The sequence below is a fragment of the Cricetulus griseus genome, chromosome 2 (genome assembly GCF_003668045.3).
Source record: "Cricetulus griseus strain 17A/GY chromosome 2, alternate assembly CriGri-PICRH-1.0, whole genome shotgun sequence".
Taxonomy (NCBI): Eukaryota; Metazoa; Chordata; class Mammalia; order Rodentia; family Cricetidae; genus Cricetulus; species Cricetulus griseus.
In genome coordinates, this window is record NC_048595.1 from 135,680,883 (window position 1) to 135,697,580 (window position 16,698).

General features: G+C 36.0%; 1 pseudogene; it reads right to left on the reverse strand.

The window, feature by feature from the left end:
* Window positions 1–315: 315 nt before the first annotated feature.
* On the reverse strand, window positions 316–723 carry LOC107978356 (annotated as a pseudogene).
* Between the last annotated feature and the right edge of the window lie 15,975 nt (window positions 724–16,698).

Consider the following 16,698-nt stretch of genomic DNA (forward strand, 5'->3'; position numbering starts at 1 on the left):
TATATTAATGAGTTTTATTTTAGCATTTATACAAATGTACATCTGATGTTCAGATAATACCAAACTTCTGTAATTCCCATTGCTCCTCTTCCTCCACCCTGCCTTCCCTGCCGCATCTTGAGCTCCTCTGCCTTCTTTAAAAGACTTACTTCAAAATGAAGGGTGTTTTGTTGTTGTTATGGTGGTGGTTTCTTGTTTTTTTGGTTTTGCTTTTTATCGAAATGCTTTTGTTTAATGGTAAAGTTTAGTACACTCCAGCACCAGTACTGGGACAGACTTGAAGTATCATGGACCGCTGGGTGACCCCAAGGAGCCTCACGTGACAATGAGGATGAGGAAGGCAACCATCAAATAGAAGAGCCTCATGGCCTCAGAGAGGGCAATGCCAGGTTTGGCATAGGAGAACAGCATTGCTTGAGACACCGGTTCCTAGCATAACCAATAATCAAGCTATCAAACACTGTTCTAAGTCCAGCCCTTGATCCAGCCACACCAACTGTGTCAACCCCAGCAATAATAAATTTGGCTGCTGTGTCAATATTATGGGAAACAAAACTGGTCTATAATTCGGGTCTGGACACATGGAGAGGGGAACTGATACAGGAATACTCTTTAGAAGGGGCCTCTGTTCTATTCAAGGGAAAGGTAGAAATGGTTGATTAGACCACTGGTACAAGAGCACATTCTTCCTGGAGAAAGGAGCAGTGCCTTGGAGGTCTGCATTTATCAATCTTTCAGCGCTAACTCTTGGTCTCAGCACTCACTGTTGTTTATTAAAACATAGAAAATAATTTATCTGAAATCGGTGTGTCTGTTTTCTTATTGTCAGCTTTACTCAGAGAAGGATTATCTCAAAAGAGGAAATTTCTTTTTTTAATTTTTAAAATTCTTTAATTACTACTCATATTTACATAACCATCCCTCCATTCCCTCGCCCTCCCATCCTCCCATGTTCCCCACCCCCCCAACCCATTCCACAACTCCCTAGGGATAGTGAGGCCCTGCATCAGGGACTTTCAAAGACTGTCATATTGTTTGGGGAAGGGCCTGGGACCTCCTTGCTGTATCTGGGCTACAATAGTATCTCTCCATAGGGAATGGGCTCCCAAAGTTCATTTGTGCTCTAGGGATAAACACTGGCTCCACTGTTAGAGGTCCCATAGACTGTCTTGGCCTCCTAGCTGGCACACACATTCAGAGGATTTGGTTATGTCCAATGCTATTTCCCCAGCTTTATGACTAGGGTCTGCATGCTCTCACTAGGTCAGGTCAACTGTTTCTGCGGATTTCTGCAGCACACTCTTGGCTTCTTTGATCATCCCTCCTACCTCTCCACAACTGGATTCCGGGAGTATGGTTCTAATGAAAATAAAATGTCCCTATCAAACTGGACTGTAGGGCAAATCTGTGTGTCTATTCTGGATGGTGAAATTCCTGGACAGCTGGTGGTCTTAGATTGTGTACAAAGATAGGCAGGGCAACAATGAAGAGAAAGCCAATAGGAATCCATGGCCTATGTTTCAGTTGCTATCTCCATGTTCCTTCACTTTTTAGTTCCTTACTCAGTTTTGCTCAATGCTGGTGTGGTCAGGATTTGTAAGCTAAACAAACCCCCTTCACCCCAAGGCGCCTATGATCATATAACTAGGACATTGATCTTTCTATTTCTGGATTATTGCACCAAGTATGATAATCTGCACTTTCATTCATTTTCTGGTATAGTATATAATGTTTTATTTTATGTCTAGCACAATAGTATGAATTTTCAAATCAAATCATTAATGTATACCAATGTTGAGTTTGTTGTTTGGTTATTCAGAAGTGTCCCCCTAGATATGGCTATGACAGTATCTCATTTGTTAATTCACTACATTTCCTTCTTCCATACAAAAGAGGTACTTCTATATGGTATATGGCAGATATATTGCTAATTTTTCAACACACATCTGTCTGCTTTTAAAAAGGGACTTATTGTATTTCCAATATCAGTGTTTAACACAGAGATCACTTTCTTCCATATCCTCACCATCCTTTGATTTCTTTAATTTTCTTAATTTGATGATAGCCATTACAAACAAAATGAGCTGGAATCTCAAATGTAGTTTTGATTTGCATTTTCTCAAGAGATAAAAATATTGAGAACCGTCTCCTGTGTTTACCAGACTGTTTTTTTTTTTTTTTTTGTTCTTTTGAGTAATGTATAATTAGGTCTTTTGTCCATTAATTGATTCTGTTCCTTGTTCTCCTTTGGTTGTTAACCTTTTCATGATGCTAATAGTCTGTCAGATAAGGAACTGGCAAACATTTTCTAAAACATGCAGGTTGTTATACCCATTTATTGATTATTTGTTGTCAAGCATATTTTTAATTTTATACACATTCTGCTTCTATATATCTGTTCTCATTTCTTTAGCTATATTCAGAAAATCAATCATTGCTGATACCTTGAAATGCTTGCTTTATATTTTTAGCGATCTCCAAGTTTTAGTATATATAAATATATATATATATGAATTTATGTATTTATATGTATGTATATATACATATCTACAAATAAACATTTGATTTGATATTTATACAGGGTGATATATACCATTGTTTATATGTGCTTATCTAGTTTTCAAAGCACCATTTGTACATTTGCTAAAGACATAATCTTTCTTTAATAAAAAGATTGCCAACTTGTAGAGAATTAGAAAAGTTTACTTGGGTGAATTTATTTTTGATTTATCTATTCTCTTGCATTCTATGTATTAAAATTGTCCTTTATGTATTTGTTTTAATTTCAACATTTTACTGTTAATATAAACAGAATCTGATGTATTTTTTTTAAAAAAAAATCAAGTATTGTGATGACTTTTATGTTGTTCTTTTTCCTCAAGAGTGCTTTAGCTATCCAGTATCTTTGGAACAGTTTAAGTGTATCAAAGACAAAGCTAAGAAATGAAAGTTATTAGTATCATACTTGACTGGTCTGCAGAGATGGTCACACCAGATGTGAGCAAAAATCAAGGTTAATAAAATATGTTAATTCAAAATTTTAAGTCATATTGTCAACTCCTATGATCATTTTTATACCAGTCAGTTTTCAAATACCTGGGATGTGAATAGGAAATCTTTGAGCATAATGTTAGCAACACAATAAATGTGAAACAGTTTTAACTCTGAAGCAGACTATACAAAGAGAAATATGTTTTAGTAGATGTCTGTAATAGAATGGATTAGGATTCAAATAAGAGAGCTAAGCTTGCAGAACCATGATGTTGGCATTCCTGTGGAAACACAGAGGTCAATGTCAATAAAGCTAATTCTGATAGAGTAATTTTTATATAAGATTTTAATCACTTAGTAATGTTTTTCATTCTTTGAAAAATTACATGGTAAAGCAATTTCATTTTAAAGGTGGATTGATAATATGTAACCATTGCAGAGCTAAAATACAAATATTTAATTACTAGAAAACAAACAACCCAAAGGGAATTAGTTTAGTTCTCTGTTCTATAAGCTCTAAAGCAAATTACCACTGAATAAACATGAGTTTCTAACTGTAATAAAACAATAAAGGATTTAGTATGCAGAATGCATTTCACTTCTTTTCTCATTCCATTGTATCTATATACAATATGAGACTTGTATTTATTGAATGCATTCTAACACAATGAGAAAAGTTGATATTCCAAAGTTTGTGGTATTCTTTATGAAAACTTCTGTCTTAAATAAAGATACATAACTTCAGAACTCTCTGAACCCGGGAGAATAAATCAGTAGTGGTTACTTTAGTCAATACTATATTCTTGGAAATTAAGTGGAATACGTCTTTTTTTTTCAAATTAGGGTCAAACATTACTCTACATTATTGAAAATACAATGGGGCTATAAAAAGTTGTTTATACTTGGTCAAAAGCTTACATTTTGAAAAACTGCCATGATGACAAGAGCCCCATTTATCTGTTTTGAAGAATGGAATGCTATCCATTATTTCAGGATCTGTTATAAGAACTTTGGCACTTGCCTGTGATGTGTAGTAGCTCTCAGCAGACCATCTGTGTGTGCAGCAATCCCTTTATTCCTCAGCCCTTTCCAGAAGGCAAAGGATACTCTATACTTGTTCCTCGGAGATAGCATTCTTTGTGTGGCTACACTTAACAGTGAATGTATGCAGTCCTATAGTACACAAAGAAAGAAATTAGAGACTATTAATATCTGTTTATATCCTTAAGTATAATTAAAATACCCATTTAATAGGAAATGCTGACTGACAATAGTAAATTGAGTTCTGTATGTGAGGACATTTTCACTAAATGTGACAAATTAGTATCAGCTAATAATGGAGTAAAGATGGAGTAAGATAGGTAAATTATCCAGTAGTGACATGTCTCTAAGAGAGGATAAGCATGGTGGATTTTAGCTAATATTCATGCTTTACTAAAATAGATTTGCAGTAGGTTGAAATTGAGTGTATACATTGGGGGACTCTGCCTTGGAATCCCATTATATTACTCATGGTTCTCCAGAAGGATAAGAACAAGCATCAAAAACGCCCTGGATAGTCACTGGTATGAGTTCACAGTTAAATAATTAAGAATCTAGATTATGATGTTTGTGACAGGAGCAGTCAAAAAATAATAAAAAAATACATACATTTAAGAATTGTGCTTCATGGACAGTTGATTTTTTTTGTTACATTAATTTCCTCATGTGCTGGATGATGCACTCCACCTTCATACAATAATTTATATTTCAGTGCACTGTCCTATTTACTAGTCAATCATGCAAATGTCCTCGAAAACACTACCACAAATGCACTAGCTTGATAGGAGTCTAGGAGTCTAAGATGACAACCAAGATTAATTTTTCTAAACCAATGCTTTACATTCTAGGAGTGTCTCAGTCAGTGTTTTTTCACTGTGAGTATATATCTGAGAACAACTTTAAAGAAGTATAGTGGTTTGTTTGTGCTATCAGTCCATTGTTAACTGGCTACATTATGTCTGGACTGTGGGGAAGCAGTGTGCAATGTCAGAAGAATGTGTTATAGCCAAGCTATTCAACAGAAGAAACAGAACTTGGAGGAAAAGTCAGAGCACAAGTTATGTCCTTCAAAGATAGGATACTGACCTACATCCATCAAAGGGGTCTTACCTCCTAGGTGATGCGAGATGTCATGCTGTAAATATGTTTCTCATATTGGTTAATGAATAAAGTACTGTTTGGCCAATGAGGCAGAATGATAGGTGGGAGTAGGAGACAAGGAGGATTATGGGAAGTCTAGACAGAGAGGAGAAGTCATGTGATCCTGGGAGGGGAGGACATGAGCAGGTGTTCTTGGTAAGATAAGACCATGTAGAAATACATAGATTAATAATTATGGGTTAATAATTAAGACAGAGATAGCTAATAAGAAGCTCAAGGCAACAACCAACAGTATTATAACTAATATAGCATCTGTGTGTTCATTTTGGGGTTCCAGGCAGCTGGGACCAGGCTGGTGGAAAAGAATGTTCGTAACATCTACGACTCCATTTAAACATGAAGTTACCAGTTAGATTACTACAGAGATAAAGTGAGTTCTTTTTTTTTTTTTTTTTTTTTTTTGAGACAGGGTTTCTCTATGGCTTTGCAGGCTGTCCTGGAACTAGCTCTTGTAGGCCAGGCTGGTTTCGAACTCACAGAGATCCACCTGCCTCTGCCTCCCAAGTGCTGGGATTAAAGGGGTGAGCCACCAACGCCCAGGTTTTTTTTTTTAAGAATTTATTTATTTATTATGTATACATCATTCTGCTTCCATGTACATTTGCACACCAGAATAGGGCACCAGATCTCTTAATGGATGGTTGTGAGCCACCATGTGGTTGCCTGGAATTGAACTCAGGACCTCTGAAAGAACAGTTAGTGCTCTTAACTCCTGAGCCATCTCTCCAGCCCCCTAAAGTGAGTTCTTATGTGGCCCAAGCCCTCACAAAATGCCTGGCAATTAGCAATCATATTTAAGGAGCTTTCAGCCACTTTTTATCCAAACCGTAACTGATAATTTGTTCATGATTCTCATGTTTATTTATAGAAAGTATATCAGTTAGAATTAAGACATTTAAGAAATTGTCTGTGACACCCATTAACAAAGTCATAGACTGTAACACATAAATTATATATACATCATGTTGACTAATAGTATATGATTAAATTACTTGATATATGGAGTCAAGTGCATGTATATGTAAATGAAGCAATTACTTTTAATATTTCACATTTATATATAAAAGAGAAAAATATAGATGAATGTTTGGTTCCTTTTATTAAGCCATAATAATCTTGTCCTTTTAGTCAGGGAATAACAATTAGAATAGTTTATGGAATGATGAAAACACAAGGCAAAGAAGTTTCATGCAATTTATGCAATTTTCTGAAGTCCATTTTATAGCAATATTTTTAGTTAAAAAAGTCCAATTTTTATTTAACACAGTGATTTGTGTATTCTAAACAAATATACTCACATACAATGATATCCCTAGATAATATTTCTTAGTAATAAATTATAGGTGTATAACAATTCTGTGAGATTCTCTCCCTCTGTCTTTGTGTGTGTGTGTGTGTGTGTGTGTGTGTGTGTGTGTTGCTCAGAATCAAACGTGGAGCCTTAAGATACCAGGCAATTATTCTACCAATAAGAATGATGCCCAGTCCACATTCATTGATTTAAATTAGTATATTAAATAGACCCAGATATAGTAAAATATTTATGATAGTCACTTTGATCAGAAAACTTTTTTTTTCAAAATGGTGATATAAGAAAACAGAAAAGCATATTCTATAGCACCAATTAAAGCAAATTTGACATATGAACTTCTTTCTAGTTCCACTGATTAGATAGGCAATTATATTGGACTGGTGCATATTCAAAAGTATGTTAATGTATTATATTATATTAATATTAATTAATATTAAATATTTTAATATTAAATGTATTAATATTAAATATGTTAATATTTAATTATATAATTTGATGTGTGCATTTCCATATTTATCATTTCTACTTATATGTTACTAATTTTCTACATAAAAAAGAGTAAGTTTATGTATGTAATTGATACAAAAATGAACCTAAGAGTGATATGCATGGTACCCTGGAGAAAGAGAAAGGGACAAGATCTCCTGAGCTAATAGGGAGCATACAAGAAGGGGGGAGGGAATTAGAAGAAAGAGATGGGGAGAAGAGGAGGGGAGGGAAAGATTGGAGAGAACAGGAAGATCAAGTCAGGGAAAGAATAAAGGAGAAAAAGGAATAGATATAATAGAGGGTGCCATAATAGGTTTAAAGAGAAAACTGGCACTAGGGAAATGTCTATAGATCTACAAGTTTGACCTTAACTAACAATCTAAGCAATTGCTTAGATTGGCTGCCTTAAAAGCCGTTCTCTCCACATGGGCCCCAGACCTATACCTGGGAGGCCAGGACAGGAGTGATACAGACTTCTGAACGTGGATGTCAATGAGGACACCTCGGCACTCTATGGGGCCTCTGGTAGTAGATCAGTATTTATCCCTGACATAATAAAGGATTTTGGGAGCCCATTCAACGTGAAGGGATGCTCTCTCAGCCTGAACACATGGGGAGGGCCTAGGGCCTGCCCAGGATGATATGACAGACTTTGGGGATCCTCCATGGAGGGCCTTCCCCTCCCTGGGGAGCAGGGAGTGGATAAGGTGGGGGGTAGGTGGGAGGTGGGGTAGGAGGGGAGGGAGAGGGAGAAGGGACTGACATGTAAAGCAGGCTTGTTTCTAATTTGAACTAAAAAAAATGTTATAGAAAAAAAGCCCTTCTCCCCAAATAAGATTGATTACTACCTTATATGCCATCTTAGAACCTTCATCCAGTAGCTGATGGAAGCAGAAGCGGACACCCATAGCAAAACACTGAGCTGAACTCTGGAATCCAGGTGCAGAGAGGAGGAGTGATGAGCAAAGGGGTCAAGACCAGGCTTGAGAAACCCACAGAAAAAGTTTATCTGAACAAGTGGTTGCTCATGGACCCCAGACTGATAGCTGGGAAACCAGCATAGGACTGTTACAGATCCCCTGAATGAGGATGTCAGTTTGGAGGTCAAGTTAGTCTATGGGGCATCTGTTAGTGGATCAGTATTCATCCCTCATACAGGAATGGACTTTGGGAGTCCAATCCACATAGAGGGATTCTCTCCCAGCCTAGACACATGGGGTAGGTTCTAGGCCCTGCTCCAAATGATATTACAGACTTTGAAGATCCTCCATGGATCTCACACTCCCTGGGGAGCAGAAAGGGGATGGGAGAGGTGGTTTGTAGGGGCAGAGGAGGAGTTGAGGGAGAGGGAACTGGGATTGACATGTAAAAGAAGAATTTAAAAATAAAATAAATGCAATTCTAAGAATATCCAAAGCATGATGAATGATTGAAATGGAATCCTAAAAGAATAAGGGAGATGCTACCAAACTTTATTTATTTCCTTGCCAATTTGCAATTCGATTTATTAATTTTAATGTTTGGTTATGAATATTTTCTTATACAAATAGCAATAGAGAAAGAATTCCCTCCTCATTAGTTAGTCTAAAAAGATAGTATCAGTGGTTATACTTTATAACATCCACAATAAAACCTTGAAAACCAAGAAAATCTCAGTCTTTTTTTTAAACAATTTATCCTGGGTAAAGGTGTAGTGTTAACCTTGAAATTCAAATGCACATGCAAAATATTTCCACATTTGAAATTTTATGTGTCAATACAGCAAATATATACATTGAATTCCATGGTGTTCCTTTTAGCATAAACATGGAAAATGGTAATCTAGTTTATATTAAATGAAACTCTATATCTGTTAAATAAGTCATGTGGATCAGTGTTGACTTTGTTTGGCTTTTACAATACCACAAATGCTTGTTTAAAGCCTGTGTTGACCTTTATACCAAATCCTCTGAATCATAATTTTTGTTTCACTCATATATGCTACACAAAGTCCATTGTTTAATTTTACAGATGAAATTTAACAATTTCTTACCACAGATTTTGTCTCCCGATTAAGATAATTGTATGTTTTTCTTTAATAACCCTGATAGTTTTAAAAACTACCAAAAAATGTATCATAATGTTCACATTACTTTTCTTGAATGATAACTACAGGTCACAAATTATTTGTAATGGTATTGTCATCTTTTAAAACATCATGTTTAAGCATCTAACTTTGAATAACTTTAGAGCTTTCCTTTGTCTTCTGTTATAAAAGTTAATTGTATGTAGAATGTGATCAAAGTCGATAATAATTAGATCTGTTATATAGTGTATAGAATTTACAACTGCTTCTATTTCACTTTTAATCTATTTCCAAAACTCAGTCATACACAATTCCCTTAGTCATATGTGTCATAAGAATTAAAGTTCTTCTATATTAGCCACAAAATAGTTGTCGAGAGAAACCCATAGCTTTTATAAACACTGTATGCAAATATGGTGATATTCATTAAAATATGATAAACATTTGACTTCAATGATTTAAAACACATTTTTTAAGCCAGGACACAAAGGAAGAAGTTGTAGCGTCAGTTTTGAAGACAGCTAGGAGCAAAGCAGTCCATGAAAAAACTGTAGTGTAGTAAGGAGACTAGTACTGCTTGGTATTGAACACCTACAGAGATTACAGTATATCTAGAGTCTAGAGTGTAATGAATAAAGGGAAAACCCAAGATTTAGTTATTCAATGCATTTTAGAAGCTTTCTTTAACTATATACAGAAAATAAAGTCACAGAATAGAATGAAAAGAAGGAAGGTCTGTAACATGATTCTATTAATTAACAAAATGGAGATGAGTGGAATTGATTAGATTAGCTAGGAAACTTGATTTGTGTTAAGTGAAACAAACAATTCTGGCTAATGGATGGACTGTAATGTGAAAGAAGCCCTGTAGTCACCAAGAGCTGAGTCAGATAAAACAAAGAACAGCAGTGTCAGTTACATATGGGAAAAATGTTAGTTTACTAAAGTTTTGTTTGCGCTTAGAGGAAAAGGATAAAATATGAAGGATTCTTCTCAATATTCATATGAAAATATATGTAAATTTAGATTTTATATTAAATATAAGGTAACAGTGACAGACTGTTAGATACCTGACCTGATAAGTAAGACATACTACTTATAGTCATGAAATAATGTGGATAAGGTAATTAAGGAAATAAAAGGATATTGAACACAAAGTGGCAAGTCTGATTTTAACATCATTGATGCATTGTCATTTCAAGGGATTCTGGATATATATAAAATAAAGCAACAGAAAGGAAGGGCCACTAGAGATTGCTCTTATTTTGCAGAAGGTGGAAATGGGCTTATCTTTGGTGAGAGATGTTATTGTGATTCATCTATATTCATAAAAACTCAAATGTATACACAGCTTATTCATGAAGTACGGCCAAAGAGGAGAATGAAGTGGGAATCTGGTTTCAAGAGAAAAGAGATTTCTATAGGTCAAATACAGAAGCTACCATAGAGAAGGATCACAAGGACAACTCCAAGTGATGAAAATCAGTATTTAGTCCTGAACACTGTGGGGCTTGAAAAATGATGTCCTGGACACTGTCAACAGCCACTCTATAGAAACTATCCAGTATGAATAAAAGATTTACCCAATATTCGATTTAATTTCTGTTGTCATCTTTATATAAAGAAAGAAGCATACACTTTTAAAAAAACAATAATTGGACACAGGAGAGAGTGACTGAATGTAGTGAGATTCAGCAGAAAAATAAGTATGTATTCTGCAATAAGATCAAGACTACAGGATCTCTATGTATAAAATGACGATGGTTTTGATCTTCATCATTCAGTCTAGGTAAGAAATCTCAAAGTAGCTTTCATTTGCATTTCCTTGATGGTTAAGGATGTTGAACATTTCTTATAAATGTCTCTCATTTGTATTTCCCTTTTGAGACTTCTCTGTTTAGTTCAAGGCCCCATTTTAAATTTTTCTTGGTCAATATTTATTTACTGTTTTTTTTAGCCCATATATGTCTTTATTTGACACAAAGAATTATTTTTTTTTTTATTTTATTAGTTCTAGTTAGGGAACAAGCTTATTTCAAGTCCCTTCTCCCTCTCCCTCCCCTCACCCCCAAACTTCCTCCCCCACCCCCAGCCCACCCCCACCCCATCCACCCACCACTCCCCAGGCAGGGTAGGGCCCTCAATGGGGGCTCTGCAAAGTCCACCAAGTCTTCCTATGCTGGTCCTGGGCCCTTCCCCATGTGTCCAGGGCCAGAGTGTAACCCTTCATATGGGATGGGCTCTCAAAGTCCCTTCTTGCACCAGGGAAAAATACTAATCCACTACCAGAGGCTCCCTGGAGTGCAGAGGCCTCCTTATTGACATCCATGTTCAGGGGTCTGGATCAGTCTTGTACAGGCCTCCTGGACAGCATCTGGGGTCGATGTGCTCTCCCTTATTCAGGTCACCTGTTCCTGTGGGTTTCTCCATCCTAGTACATCCTTTGTTCTTCATTCCTCCCTCTCTTCAACTAAATTCCCGATTTTGGCTCATTGTATTATCTGTGGATGTCTGTCTCTATTTCCATCAGCCACTGGATGAGGGCTCTAGGATGGCATAAAGAGAAGTCATCAATCTCATTTTGGGGGGGGGGGTTAGGTTATCCTCTCCACCGTAGTTTTATATGTTTCAGATATTAACCTTCTATACAGTGTATATCTAGCAATGATTTCTCCCCAATCTGTCAGCCATCTCTTTACTCTTTATAATTTCACTTCTTTTTTTCTCTTTTTCTGTTTGCTTTTTCTTTAAGACAGGGTTAATCAATTTATCAGTACTGGCTGTCCTGAAGCCATTCTGTAGCCAGGCTGGCCTCTAACTCACAGAGATATCCCTACCTCTGCCTTCAAAACATTGGAATTAAGGGCATATGCCATCACTTCCCAGTTTACTCTGTGTAACACTTAAATTTTAATTTTGAAAAATTAATTTAATGCTAAGCTTCAAAATATAAACTACATTACAGTGAGGTGGATTAAGGGAGTAAATTCCAGAAATTATGCAAAAACTCTGAAGGAGACAGAGATAAGTAATGATGAGTGTTACCTAGAAAATATTCAGAACTCAGTGAGATGAATTAACATAGTTTTTATTTATTGTTTATGAAAAGAATGGCACAATGGTGCCATAATTATACCTTAAAAACAATGAATTTGTAGATTCACTAAAAGGACAGATTCCAGGTAAAACACAAACTAATTCCAGACTAATCAAATTATGTGGAAACTTCTCTAAAAGATGTATTTGCTCAGATGTGATGAGGAAGAAGGATGAAATCATGTATGAGAAAATGTCAAATACATCACTGGAGACATTTAGCAACAAAGGTGTTGAACTAAAGGTAGTGGAATATTTTCCGAGGATTAGGGACAATCTCTTGATTCCCCACATATTTGGGTCTCAATCAGTTATTAATCGAAGCACATAAAATCATGTACAGATAACAAATTACTCAAAAACATGCAGGACTCACAAGATGAATTAACAAGTAAGAAAAGCTACCACCAAGCTGACAAACTAAGATCCCTGAGACACACTTGGCATCAGGAAAACAATGACTCCAACCTATTGTCCTTTGGCCTCAACACATGTACTGTGGCTCGCACATATATCACCAAACAAATACATAAATGAATGACTTAATTAATTAATTAATTAATTAATAATGATAAAAAATTAATTAGCCAAGATAGCTAGCTGCCATAAGGAATGATGTAAATTAAAGAATGCTCATTGCCTCAGTTTTCATACATAATGAGGAATAAGTGAGAAGTGAGAAGTAAAAAAAAATAGGTGATGTATTAACATACCAACATGAATTCAATACAAAATTGGTATATAATTTGTTTTCATTTCTTTTTATTTAAATGTTTTCCATACCATAAAGTATATTTTTTCATATTTTTCTCCTGAAACTCCTCTCATATCAGTTCCATCTCCCTAACCACCTGGCTTTAGGTTCCTTTTACTCTTTAAAATCTACATACATATCAAAGACACACACACAAACACACAAGCACTCACACACAAACAATATCAAAATGAACTACACTCCAGAGCAGGCTGCAACATCCTTAGATGTCCAGTGCCTTTCCTTCCTCAGCTGTGGATGGGAGTTGATGATAATTACCCCCTTCTGTCCATGCTGTGAATTTTCCAATCTTATCCACATCTTATGTATGCAGTCAAAACCATTATAACTTCACGTGTGAACATTGCCCTAATATCTGGCAAATACTGTTTCACTGCCAATGGACTTGCTAGGAGGGTCTGAGATTTAAATGTCTGACTTAGAGCTGAACACTCTACAGTCACTTGGCACCTCAATAAGTCAAAAGGTAGATGCAAAGTTAGATGACTACTATCAAGAGCTTATGTTTGTTCTAGTCTACTGAAATTCTCCCATGGTCTCAATTTCACTAAGTACTAGAGCTAGGGGGATAGCTACTTTCAGTTGAAGGTGGAAAATAATTCTAGAACAAAGGAAAGACAATGAGCTTCTGAGATGACAAATCAAGAGACATGAGGTTGAAGTCTATATAACAAATGTTATACTGCATCTGCCTAGGTGATAATAGTACATTGTCCAGAATATAGTTTTTAACTCTAATTTTTGTGATATTAAATACCACATAAGGGGTTTTCTCCTGAATTTGGAAGATCCAGGAGATTCTGAAAGCTTCCTGGCCTGTGGATAATGTGGATGATGTTACTGTATAAGAAGATAATCTTGTGATTCCTTTATCTAATAATACCTAAGAAGTATAATGACTACTTGTTTCTGAAGTGCTGTAATAGATTTTACTTATTGTATTGACATAGAACTGCTAATACAAAATGGATAAAAATATTTTTGCTATTTTCTTATTAGAGGGGTATCAGTTTTCTAAGGTCAGAGAGTTCAGCTGACAGAGATTTATATGCTCAGGTAGCTGTGAGATGATGTTTCAAAAATATCATCTATAGGATCTTTTTAAGATCTTAAGTAGGTCAAGGACTGTCTGCTTTTGAATGGCTTAAGGGTGCCGTCCATCTCAATAAGAGACATGAATTTACGATTCACCACACACAAACCTCCAATTTTCAACATGCCAACAGAGGCTTGAAAGGAAACATGACCATATGTAGTAAGCTAGGCTGTACTGACTTGAACGGATTCTGAATATATAAATAAATCTTCTACCTTTATAGAGGAAAAATACTAATTGTGTTTTCAATGCTGGTTTTAAGTTTGGTTTTGCAAGACTATATAATTATACTGGGTTTAAAATACTGTGAAATTAATTTTACTGATCATATTTATAGACATAGTTTACAATGTAGAAAAGTAAGGTTCAATTTATTGGCCTTGGTCTCAGATGCTATTGGTGAAACACAGCTGGCATTCTGTTTACATGAATCATGCTCTCAACAACAGAACATGCTTTAAAACACAGACATGCTTAGGATTAGACAAATCAGAAGGACACTAGACAATTAGACAGAAGGTATGAGACTTAGTTTTATTATTGTGGGAAAAGAGAATAGAAGTGGTGCTTTAATAATGACGGCATTCAGCGTCCATGTTTGTGAGTACTGATATAGTCTTAATTTGCATTTGTATGTAGTAAATAGTGTGCTTGTGTTTGAAGCCACAAAAGTCTTTCAAAACTCAAAACATAGTTCCAATGGTGAAAAGCCAAAAAGAATGACTCCTTCGGGGTTATTGATAACTAGATTGTTGCTGCTGAGTTGCTTTTACAAATAGCATTTAACATATTTTAGCTCAAATCCTATATGCTCTAGCAATCCACCTGATGACAGCAAAGAGGACGCGGGTCTCTAGTTATCATTTGAGATAGCTATAGAAGTCCCTGCCATGTCCCCACAAGTCAATACTGCTTATGAGTTAAGAGCATTCTTTCCTGCCAGCCTGGTCCCACAGCTGCCTTGCCAAGATGAACACACAGATGGTATATTAGTTATAAATCTCTTGGCCTTGACTAGGGCTTCTTATTGGCTGGCTCTTTCGAAATTATTAACCCATAACTACTAATCTATGTATTTCTACATGGTCTTCTCTTATGTGAGAATGCCTCACTCATATCCTCTCATCCCAACGTCACATGGAGACTGTGACTCCCTGCCTACACTTCCCAGAATCCTCCTTTTCTCCTAGTCCCATCTATCATTCTGCCTCATTGGCCAAACAATGCTTTATTCACTAACCAATAAGAGAAACATATACAGAATAAATTCTCTCATCACTTATGCTTTCTTTGACTTGTTATGATAATTATTGAGAATACTGTTTCCTTAATTCACTTTATCTTGTCACTCTTTTGTTGATAGGAAAAAAATATCAACATTATGACATCTACATCACAAATAAGTGTGCTTTTAGTTTTCTGTTTTGTTTAATCAAACATACCCACTTTATTTAGTGAAATTGCATGTTCTAATTGACACCTGCATGTGTATTATTCTTCAGCTTTGTAATTAAATTATTTCATGTAATCTTTCTTTCAATAATAACTGACCAGAAGGGGAAAAGACTCATCTCTCTGGGGAACAAAGAATTCAAAAAGAATCTAATTAGGAACTATGTGAAATTGCTGAGTACTAGGGCAGAAACTGTCTTGAAATGCAATTTCAAATTTGACTGCAAGGTCATACACGGTCATACACTTATGAGAATTTTTCAAAACAATTACTTCCAGTAAGTTTGGAGTTTTAGTTAACAAAATTAAATTCAGCAATCTGTGATCCAAATACCAGGTCAAGAAAAAGGTATAAAATATTTTTAAACAAAGATTGAAAACCTTGGAGAACACTTAGAAAGAGCAGTAATATGTAGGTGTTTGTGGAGTACCGTATCCTGCTTTTGCTTGTGTGAATCTGAGGAACTAAAGCATTGTTTAGCTGTAGAAATCCTCAGACCATTTAGGGATACCTGTTAATCTAGAACTAAAACCTGGCATTTTAAAGTGACTGCTGAGACTTTCAGACATGCGCAGTGTACCAATGGATGAATATTCTACAAGAATAGATAAGTCTGAGTTGGCCAAGCATTGGTGGTGTTGGTGGCGCACCCTTTAATCCCAGCAGAGGCAGGCAGATCTCTGTGAGTTTGTAGGCCAGCCTGGTCTCCAAGAGCAAGTGCCAGGATAGGCTCCAAAGCTACACAGAGAAACCCGGTCTTGAAAAACCAAAAAAGCAAAACAAAACAAACAAAAAAAATGAGAAGTCTGAGTTGGCCAAAAAAATGGGAGGTCAGGCCTCACTGAATATCATGTACTACAATAAGTGGTAGGGGAACATACTGAAGCATTTTAATATTCCATGAAAAATAAGAGGGAAAGTAATGAAGCACACACAAATCGAAGACTCATGGTCAGTGTGTAGAAAGGCAGAATGCTGAACCTGGTAGCAAAATATGTATGTAACTTGTCTACACACAACAGCAGAGGAAAGACCCACATTGTGTCAATTGCCCAGAGGACAGCACCTTCCTACAAGATTCTCTGAGAGCAGGAGAGGCTTGTGGATAGGATGGTACCTCACCAGAGTTAGGATTACACCTAATTCTGTCTGTGGCTTAAGTTATTAACAAGCAGAAGAACGGGTGAGCACAGAGCTACACACTGCTATATTTTTATTC